At 50.5% G+C, this 10,547-nt stretch overlaps 1 non-coding gene across 1 annotated transcript; it reads right to left on the reverse strand.

Annotated features, from left to right (window-relative positions):
• Nucleotides 1-10,037: 10,037 nt before the first annotated feature.
• On the reverse strand, nucleotides 10,038-10,110 carry trnav-uac (transfer RNA valine (anticodon UAC)). Its single transcript has one exon. It is a non-coding gene; the product is annotated as a tRNA-Val (tRNA).
• Nucleotides 10,111-10,547: the final 437 nt, after the last annotated feature.

Raw genomic sequence — 10,547 nt, forward strand, 5'->3', positions numbered from 1 at the left:
AATAGAGAAGGCCATTTGGCGAATTTGCCTTCAGCGACAGATCCGGCTTCTAGTTGAGGAGAATGAGAAACTAAAGGGAGTATTGAGGCAGGCAGAAGAGAGATCCAGTGCAAGGGACACAGTCGGGGAAACGCTGTGGACTGAGGTGGGACAGTGAAAGGAAAGTAGAGAGCTCACTAAAGAAAGGCACAAAACCCAAATAGACCTTTTACATTGTCAGATTATTGAAGCCAAGAATAGCGAACTTGCATTGTGGGAATAAAATTCCTGCCTCGCCAAGCAAGTTAAAGATTATGGGGAGAGGGTGAAAGACATTCAGGTAGCCTATAAGGTAGCCAGTACCAGAAAATTTGAGGCTGGTGACCATGGCCCCTGCCAGCAGCTGATCCAAGGCTTGAACCTTGCTCTGTCCCGGGTTAAAGGCATGGTGTGCCTGATAAACCCGGGTTTCGCCCAGGAACACCTGGTAGAGCAAGGAGAAACCCCGCAGTCACCGCCTGCAGCTCCCGGGAACAGCCCAGAGCAGCGGGGGTGTCAACCAGAGTGCGGGGCAGGCAAGGATTGCGAACTACCAACACCGGCAGTCCAGAGTTTTAAATCGGTTTGATAGCAAGGGGAAGCAGGCAAGCCAATACAAGGAGGGCTGGAACCAGGGCCAATGCACCCCATCCGGCAGCAGACGTTTGGCCCACCTGGTGCAAATGGAGCAGCAGGACCCCTAGTAAGCAATTTCATAGCCCCCATGACACCCAAAAACTGAGGGCTATGATAGGCCACCTAAGTAAGCTCACCCAACAGGGATATCCCTCGGTACACTTCCTGGAAGTGGAATACACAGGGGATATTAACGGGTGCGATAATTCGGAGCAGGCCAAGCTGTTGCTCTTCTCGCTAGACACCAAGCTGTGCCATTCCCTCTCTGCGGACAGCAGAATGGGGCGAAACACGTACGCTATGGTTAAGGAGGAGGTTCTAGAAGCCATGAGTATGAACGACGGGAGTCCTTTCTCCCGAGTGGAGAAGACAGTGCAGCTCTATCGGGAGACTCCACAGGCTTTCGCCGACAGGTTGTGGCCGGTCTGCGAAAGGGCCTGTAGTGGTGTTCTTGACCGTGCCCACCTGGCCCCTGACGAGCTGGCTCACTGGCTCCGCAGCCTGGTGGCAAACAGCTTACTTGGAGTGAAGGCAAAAGCCCAGGTCTGGTTCGATCCAAGAGATCCCAGAACCACCGAGGAGGCAGTGGTCAGACAGTTGACCCTGGCTTAACGGAACGGGAAGGTCCATGAGATTAAACCAGCCAAGGCAAGAGAGAGTGACATCAGGAAGGTGGTAACCTTCCCCACAAAGGGGGTGAATGTTTTGGGTGTGAGAAAAGTGGGCACTGGAGGAAGGACTGTAGGAACCCTTGGAAAGAGCCTAAGGGAAAGGCCGCTCCAACCCCAGCCCATAAGGCCGGGGCAGGAACACCCGACTCATATGAGACACTCGTAGCCGCCTTACAGACACTTATAAACGGACTGGGAGCAGTAGCTACCGCAACCGGTACAGTAGCCGGTACAGTAAATCCCTCTGCTCCAACCCACCCATGTGTATGACTAGAGCCAGCGCAGCCTGTGTACCTGTGTTCCCTCGAGTACGATGCCTGGAAGAGATCGTGCGTTACAATGGAGGTGGAGAAAGTGAACGGGACCTACCTGCTAGATACTGGTGCTTCCTGCACCCTTGTACATGCAGATAACCCGGCTACCTCACCTCTATCGAACGGGGTCCCGTACAGTCTAGTGGGGTTCACAGGCAATGAGCAAACTGGTTCCTTTCCCATCCCGCTCACCATTCAGTTAGGGACACTCAAAACTAAATGGAAGTGTGTCCTGATGAAATGGGAGCAGGAGGGAAAAGGGATCCTGGGGTCTGATTTTATCATTAGCCACTAGATCCTTTTGGATCTGAGGAACCACTGTCTATGGGGAGCCATAGGGACAGACAGGGAAGGTGAGGTGGCGGTGATCCCAGAAAAAGGGGCCAAGGGAACGTTGTGTACCGTGAAGCCAAAGGAGGGTTATGACTTGGAATTACTGGTCAGTAACACCCAAGCATATGTACGGGCATATCTTGCAGAATTCGCCACCCACAAACATGACTGTGGCAGGGTAACGGGGGTGGAAGTTAGTATAGAAATGGACCCCATGACCCAACCACAAAAGCAATACAACTTCCCCAGGGAGGCAGAGGCAGTCCTGACAACGGCGCTGGGATCACTGGTAGAGCAAGGGGTCTTAAGACCGATAGCTACCCATGTGAACTCTCCACTGTGGCCGGTTAAGAAATGGGACAACTCATGGAGGGCCACCGTGGACTATCGAGTACCAAATAAGAATATCCCTGCCTGTGCACCCATTGTAGCAGCTGTAGCGGACCTCAGAGGGAATATTCCAGCATCCGCGACCACTTTCACGGTGTTGGACATTTCAAATGGGTTCTGGTCCATTCTTTTAAATCGGGAGGACCAGTACAAGTTCGCCTTTACCTTTAAGGGCCAACAATACACGTGGAACTGTCTTCCCCAAGGCTTCCACAACAGCCCAGCATTTTTCACCAATGTATGGCGAACTGTTTAAAGGGCTTTAGCAGACCCCAGCAGTTGGTGCAGTATGTGGATGCCCTGCTCCTGTTCACCGATCAGGGGGAGGAGCATGGCCCACTGCTGGCTGAGCTGCTGGAGCTGCTAAAAGAAGAAGGGTTTAGAGTAAACCCGAATAAGGCACAGATCGGCCAGAAGGAAGTCAAATTCCTGGGGCTGACTGTGCGCGCTGGGGAAAGGGCCACAGACAAGGCTAGAAGGGAGGCAGTACAGGAGTTACCAGCCCCCAACACAGTGACAGGGGTAAGATCCTTTCTAGGGCTCACCGGGTACTGCAGATACTTCATTGAGGATTATGTAGCCACCGCAGCCCCTCTGCTCAGGCTCCTACACAAGGGGGTAGAGTGGGGCTGGGATGAGGGTTTGTGAGGCAGCATTTAATCAGCTCAAGAAGGACTTGCAGACCGCGCCAGCCTTAGGAGCGATAGATGTAGGAAAGGAGTTTTTCCTGGAGGTGGCAGCCAGCGGGGACAGTTTGAGCTCAGTGCTGCTTCAAGAGCGGCACGGCCAGCTGAAACCGGTGGTTTACTCCTCCAGGATCCTCACAGATGTGGAGAAGGGGTACTCCAACTGTGAGAGACATCTCCTCGCCACACATTGGGCAATGAAAAGATCCTTGATCTTCACTGGAGGGTCTCCTCTAACACTCCTAACCCACCACACACTTACTCAGATGCTCCTAGATGGGAGGATTAAGGACGGGACGGTGAGCAGTGCCCGTATTGCTCGCTGCACCCTGCTCCTCTCCCAGATGGACCTCACAGTAGAAGGCCCCCGTTAGCCAAGGCTCATAGCCAACCTAACCAGGGAAATCCTACAGGTGCTCCGTAGAAGGGGTATGGGAGGTGAACATTGGCCTTCGGGCTGGGTTACACCCTATAGGCCGGGACATCTACGTGGACGGGTCCAGCATGGTATCTGCTGGCAAACGACTCACTGGGTGCGGATCGTATGACCCAAGGTCAGGTATTGCCCTGGTAATCAATCTCCCCAGCACCATGAGTGCCCAGCATGCTGAACTGTCCGCCGTAATGTACGTGGTGACCCACCCCGAGGAATTCCCTACCCCGTACATGATTTGCTCGGACAGTATGTTCACCTGCAATTCGTGTACGGAGTACCTGGCTAGATGGTCCCGTCGCGGATACACGTCCGCTGACGGGAGACCCCTGGCAATCGAGCCCCTGCTGGAGAAAATATTGACAGCGGTGGGGGAAGAAGGAAAGGTCTGCATACATAAGGTGAAGGACCATTCAAAAACCGAACCCCGTGCAGAGGGAAACCAACAGGCTGACAAACTGGCCAAAGAAGTTGCCCGCACGGTAAAGTTCTGGGACCCCTATGACACCGGCCGCATAGCAGAGGTCAAGAATAAGAACAGGGCAGCAGAGAGTACAGGGATAGCTTTGGCCCCGGACTTAAAACAGTTCAGGCACAGGACCCGGTCCTGAAATCTGTCCTGAACGCGCTAGCTGGAGGAGAGAGAGTAGAAGGTCCGTACGGCACAGCAGCCATTACCGTAAAGGAAGGCCTGCTGTTTAAAGAGTGACAATGGGTCGTGCCACAGCAGCACCAGAGGGAATTCCTAAAACTGGCCCATGAGGGTCCAGGAGCGGGACACCCCGGGCCTGAGACCACCTGGCAACGGGTGGAACAGGCAGGATGGTGGCCGGGACTCAGTGAGGACATCCGCGAGTTCTGTGCGAACTGCCTGGTGTGTGCTGCGAACAACCCTGACCCCCAGAAAAGGAAGGTATCCCTAGGACACGTCAGGATGGTAGAGGGACCATGGCAGTCAATCCAAATTGACGACATCGGGCCCCTACCCACCGCCCAGGGAGGCTACAAATACTGCCTAGTCCTGGTGGACGTGTTCTCAAAATGGGTTGAAGCCTTCCCCTGCCGAACAGCCACCGCACGAGGGACAGCTAAAATTCTAGTGAGGGAAGTGTTCTCCCTGTGGGGACACCCACAGTATGTGGAGTCGGACCAGGGGAGCCATTTCACCGGGCAGGTAATGCAGGCAACCCTTAATGTGCTCGGCATTGAGGGGAAATGGCACATTGCCCACAATCCACAGTTATCGGGTAATGTGGAGCTTTTAAACTACACCATTAATGAAAGGCTGCGGAAGGAGACAGGAGACTCACCCCAAAAGTGGGTGGAGGTCCTGCCGTTGGTCCTAATGGGGATCCGAGCCAGCCAGTCAAAGAGCACCGGGTATTCCCCATACGAGCTCATGACTGGCTGGATCATGCGGACCCCCACCCATGTCCTAGCCCCGGTGCTCACAGAAGGTCAGTTCAGAGAGGTGACTGGCAGGCTGCTAGTAACATGGGCAGACAGCATCAGGGTAACCGATTGCTGCTGGAACCCAGCAAACGCCACGAATGGGAGATAGGAGGCAAGGTCATGGTGAGGAACCATGCTCGGGTCGGGGTTTTTGAAACATTATATATGGGGCCATACAGCATTGTCGATAAGGCAAGCCCGATGGTCTATGCCATAAAGCTGCCCCGCTGTACTAAGTGGTTCCACATCAACCAGTGCAAGCTGTACAACCCAGGGTCAGCCAAGCATAGAGGGCAGCCGGAATGTGTGAACTGTCCTCAGGACAGGGATCCTCCGTTGGCCGCCCCCGACGGTGGAGAGCCCACAGGGAATGTGGCAGGCTCAGAAACCGTGCCTTTCGGGACAGTGAATTGCAGTACTGGAGGGGCTATCCCACCCATCGTTTGGGATTCGGACGCACCCCCAGTAACCCAAGCCCTGAGAAGGATCCTCCGTAAACCACGGCCAAAGATACCGTGGTCACCGGCATCTGCGCCTCAGCGATTCTACCCTAGGAAAAGGGCAGCCCGACAGGAAAGGCCGAAGGTCAGAAGTACAGAGGCCGCTCAGAGTAAGGACCCCCAGCCAGCCGCCTCCAGCGGTGAGGGTCTCACAGGAGCAGTAGCATCGAGCTGTCCCTGAGACAAGGGTCTCCAGCTCACCGGCTGCGGGGAAACCCTAGCATCCAGGCGGCTATCAGACCGCACCAGGCATGGGCCTGACAGGGACTAACCAGGCCACCCGGAGACGGGTGGCGGCTGTACATAGTTCTAATTTTTAGTCTAAGGTAGCTGACTGCACCATTTTACATTTTAAGGTTTAGTTTAGAATTGAGGGTAATGTTGCAGTAATGTTTCGGTGATTGTTTTGAGTTTGTCTTGTGTGTCAGCCAGCCTGAGAGCAGTTCTCAAGGGCAGGATCCAGACATTACCAGGTGATGGACAAACCTCAGGAGACCAATTGCTGTTGTTTAATTTTAATCTATGTTCTTCCTTCTGTAATGTGATTGTACGTTGCCTACATGCTGGTGAATATAATGCAATTGAAATGAAATGTAACTGTGCTGAAATGCAATTGTAGGGATTGAACCCCCTCCAAGCTGGGAGGGTGTAAACGTAAAAAGTTTGTACCTGTAAAGGGAAAAGTGTGCATCTGTGGTGATGTTGCATAAGTGTAATGCATATTTTTGGTATAAGTTTAGTTAATTTACAGGGAAGGTTATTTCTTGGGAGCCAGGAACTTTGCTCACCTGTAAGATGATACCATAAATGACATGGTATCACAGGGGGGAATGTAGAATTTACCAATATCTCGCAAAGATGCTTGGTACCTTTCCCCTGCAGAGGAGAAGAATCCCTTTCTGGGCTTTTAAAATGAGTTTAAAGGGGCAGACGACGCCTGCAGGGGATAAAATGGAATGCATTCATCGAGACCCCCACCCCCCCCCCCACCCCACAGTGTTTGGACTCATAGGAAAGAGAATTCAAAATGGACTTAAATTTCAGAAGCCTGAGATCCCCTAAACATCTATGGAAAGGAGCAGATCAATTTTAAGATTCTACAACATTTTGGCTGCAAAAAAGAGTTCCCGAGTACAGAAGGTGGGGCTAAACTCTGTGAATCAAATTCATGTATTAAGGATCCCAGACTGTCTGGGGGGAACTATTCACCCCATAAGAGATAATCGAATTACCCAATCAAGCACAATGGAAATCATGGACAGGAAAACTGGACAATCCTAAAACAATGGAAAACCAGTGATAGCACATTCTCACACCCTAATCGAGTTACTGCCGACAAAGGAGACATTTGAAAATCAATGGACAGAACAGTTTAAACAGAGCCCAAGAGATTTGATGGGAGATAACAAAGCCTTTTTTGGGGGATATATCTATACCCCAGTTTTACAAGGAAAAACTAACAGAACACAGACTGGAACTCGCACTGACTCGAACAAGGACATAGACTGGAACACAGACACAGAGACAAGCAGCCTACTTCCTCTGCAGTGAAGAAATGGAACAGTGAAGGAAACAACCAGAATTCATCAAGAACTGACCGAGCAGGAGGCCCACGAAACGGAAGGTTGTCAGCAACCAAATTGACAACCACTCTACAATCTACTTCTGAACGACCCAACGGGGGAGAAATTACCAAAAGGGACAACTAAAACTATTCCGAACCAAAGAAACTGGGTACTTACCCCATACATCCAAAACGCAACTTAGCGTATCAATGGACGCACCCCAACCGAAGACTCCGCAGTCCGAAGTCCTCCCCTCTGTCCGGGGTACGGCTCGCCTAGAAGGCCAAGTGCAGCGAACCCCGAAACCACGAATCACCGGCAACTGTCTAAAGGGATTGGTGAGCATAGCCCCTGAACCCTAAGAGCTATAACTTAGTTAGTTAGGGGAATTGGGAGGTGGGAGGCTGGGATAACTTGTGTAAATGTATCTGCATTCTCCTCTTTACTCCATTTAGAGTTTAATCTGTATTATTTTCCCCACAGGCTGTAATTTGACAATTTATTCAATGTGTTGTACCCCTCAGTGTGTATTGGTCTGTGTGTGTTATTAAAGATGTGTCTTTTACTTCTTTATAAACACAATAAAGCCATACCTTCTTCCTACCTTGAACCCGATTGTCTGTCCAAGTCTGTCACAGTCCCTTCATAATTCCAGTGTCGAGAACCAAGGGTCAGCGAGCGATTCGGAACCACTCATATAAGATCAGAAGGGAAAGCTGACCCCCGGAAAACCACCCCTTACACTGCCGGCCACAACTCCTTCATAACGGATCTTATTCCTCTCACTACTTCTTTACCCATGGATTCCTCATGAGGTTGTGGTGACCTGAAATTTCTAAAATCTTAATTTAAAACTAGAACTCTTAAACATTCTTATACTCATATCGTGCTATTATATACATCTGCCACCCATCTCCGACTGGCCAAGTTAATCCCTGTTCTTCTCCTTCCCTTATTCAGCCTCTGGTTTGCCTGTGTGGCCGGCGGTAAGGCGGTCTGTACCGCAGGACCCAGAATGTTCTGACTGGAGGTGTGCCTGAGTCCCACATTATCGGGGGAATGGCCCCTCTGGGGCAACAACATACATCCCCTTTAGGTGTGGCTGCTGAGTTCATTTCATGAACTGAGGATTCTGCACAGCCGGGGGCTGTAGGCTGGGGACTCTCAGTTAGTGGCTGGTCCACCAGGACCTCTCCTGTGAGTCCCTCACCGCCGAAGGCTGCCGGCTGGGGATCCCTGTCCGTAGACTGATCCCTGATCTTGGGTATTCTCTAACGGATGGCCAACCTCCCGGGGCTGACCCACTGAAACTGGGGCGCTGGTGACCACGGTGTCTCCGGGAAGCGAGCCGGGACAGCTTTGTCAGCAATCTGTTTTAACATCTTAAACAGATTCACTGTCAGGCTGCTAATAACATGGGCAATGAACTCAGCACTTTAGCTCGAGTGTTCAGGACAGAACTCGCCCCTGAGCATGTATGAGGAAAAAGCTCCAGAAAACATTCTCGGCCACGGAGCTTTCGCTTGTGAGGTGAACGTGTTAAGCGCGACACTGCGGAAACATCTCCACTTTCAGCACCATATCAGACAGAAATGTGAAGCGAGCAGGTGGACTGCAGAATCCCACTTTTAAGGAGTTGGTCGTGGTGTCAAACAAAGAGTTTCACGAAATGATTAAAAATAAGAAATGTCAAAGTCGAACATGCACCTCCAGAGGAGACTGCAATCTGAACACAGCACTTTCAACCACTCCGCCACCCTGAGTATTCAATGCTAGATGTGGCCACCTGCAGGTTGATTTTGAACTGTTGTGTCCTGTCACATGAATTAAATGAGGGCAGCAGGCGTATCTCTGCCTGACACCGGGGAAACAGTGAGACAGATCTTGGAGCAAGCGTCTGGTTATTGCCAAACAGCAAAGAAAATATTTTCTGGAAGAACAATGTTGAAAATAATTGCAACCCCAACATGATTAGAACACAGAACCTTTCGATTTGGAGTCAGGCGTGCTACCGTTGCCTGACAAGGTCCACACATGAAGTCTGAGATGTTCGGCGATATGAAGGTTTCACAATACAAGGGGCTTTAAAATCCCCGCCCATTCCCAGCAGGTGTCAGAAGCAGCGCTCACCTGCCAGTCACCGTATGTTATTTTCTTAAACTTTTGTGTTGCTTTCACGGGAAAGCATCATTAATTAACCCCTCACCTTCTTTTGCACAATGAAAGAAATGCTGACTGAGGGAGAGTCGATACTTCAATCATTTGTCCTGTGCTTTGGGGAGCGGGCAGAGAAGTGGACCTGAGTCCATGATTGCATCGGCCATGATCGTATTAAATGTCGGAGCAGGCTCGAGGGGCGTATGGTCGACTACTGCTCCTATTTCTTATTTTCTTATGTTCTTATGCAAGTTGACCCATTTTGCTCACTGTATTTTAGGAGTCTGGTTCAAAATCTTCATTGCTGATGCCACCAGGAATCTGGGGCAGCTTTTGTCAAATTTAACAGCACCGGTTATTCCTACCATGCTCAGAAAATAGAATCAGCAGTGAAGATAAAATCCTACGGTGCTCATTTTCAGATTCAACGCCGAAGGATTTCAAATAAACTAAAATAATTTTACAGTGAAAAGATTTAGAAGTGTTACTTGTATTTATGTCTTTAATTAAACTTTGTGGCGTCTGACTCCCGTTCATGCCACTGCTGAATAAGAAAGGAGGGTTTGACGTTGACCAGACTGCACTGCCCCTGATATTTGCGAGCTCATCCTTTATATTCAATGGTTTCTCGCCCTTTGATGGGCTGCAGTGTAGCGGATATCACGTTGGCCTCACACGCGAAAGGTTCCCGGTGAATCCGTTTTCTCTCACTCAAAGTTATCTATTTATTGAAGTGAAATAAAGAGCAATTAAGGAATAAGGGAGACCTTTTGCCAGGAGAATAAATAGCAAATAAAAACAGCAAATTCTGGAAATCAGGCAGCATTTGCCAGGAGACGAAACTCGCCTCCGATTCTTCCCCTTTGGCAAGTTTAAACATATTGTTTCTGCCTGGGATCGAACCAGGAACCTTTTGCGTGTAAAGTAAACATGATAACCACTGCACTACAGAAACCTCTGACACAGCAACCCCAACGGAGGGGAGCTGACCAGTGAGCTCCCTCTGTGCTGATCGGGAATGTGTTGGCTCACCTGAAACAACTTCTGTCCCACACTGAAAGTTCTCAATCCTTCTCCTCCGCTGCCCTTTACAGAAATGTCATGGATCACCCAGCCACCGTGTTCACTTCCACATCCTCACAGTGGGGTCACAGAGGCTCCTACTGTCTCCCCGCGAACAGCGAACTCGCTCAATTTACAAAATTAAACCCAGAACACGTGCCCGGCAAAGGGCAGGAGAAGCCAGATAGTCTGTAAGCTCGGTCTATCACAGAAAGTATTGGTATTCCTGGTGCTTACAGCAATTATTAATCGTCTCACAGACCTCAATTATTTTTAGGCGATGAATTGATCGAGTATCGTTACCAGGTTAGTGCACCGGATCTTAACCCT

This window comes from Pristiophorus japonicus, unplaced genomic scaffold (assembly GCF_044704955.1).
Source record: "Pristiophorus japonicus isolate sPriJap1 unplaced genomic scaffold, sPriJap1.hap1 HAP1_SCAFFOLD_52, whole genome shotgun sequence".
In the NCBI taxonomy this organism is placed as follows: Eukaryota; Metazoa; Chordata; class Chondrichthyes; family Pristiophoridae; genus Pristiophorus; species Pristiophorus japonicus.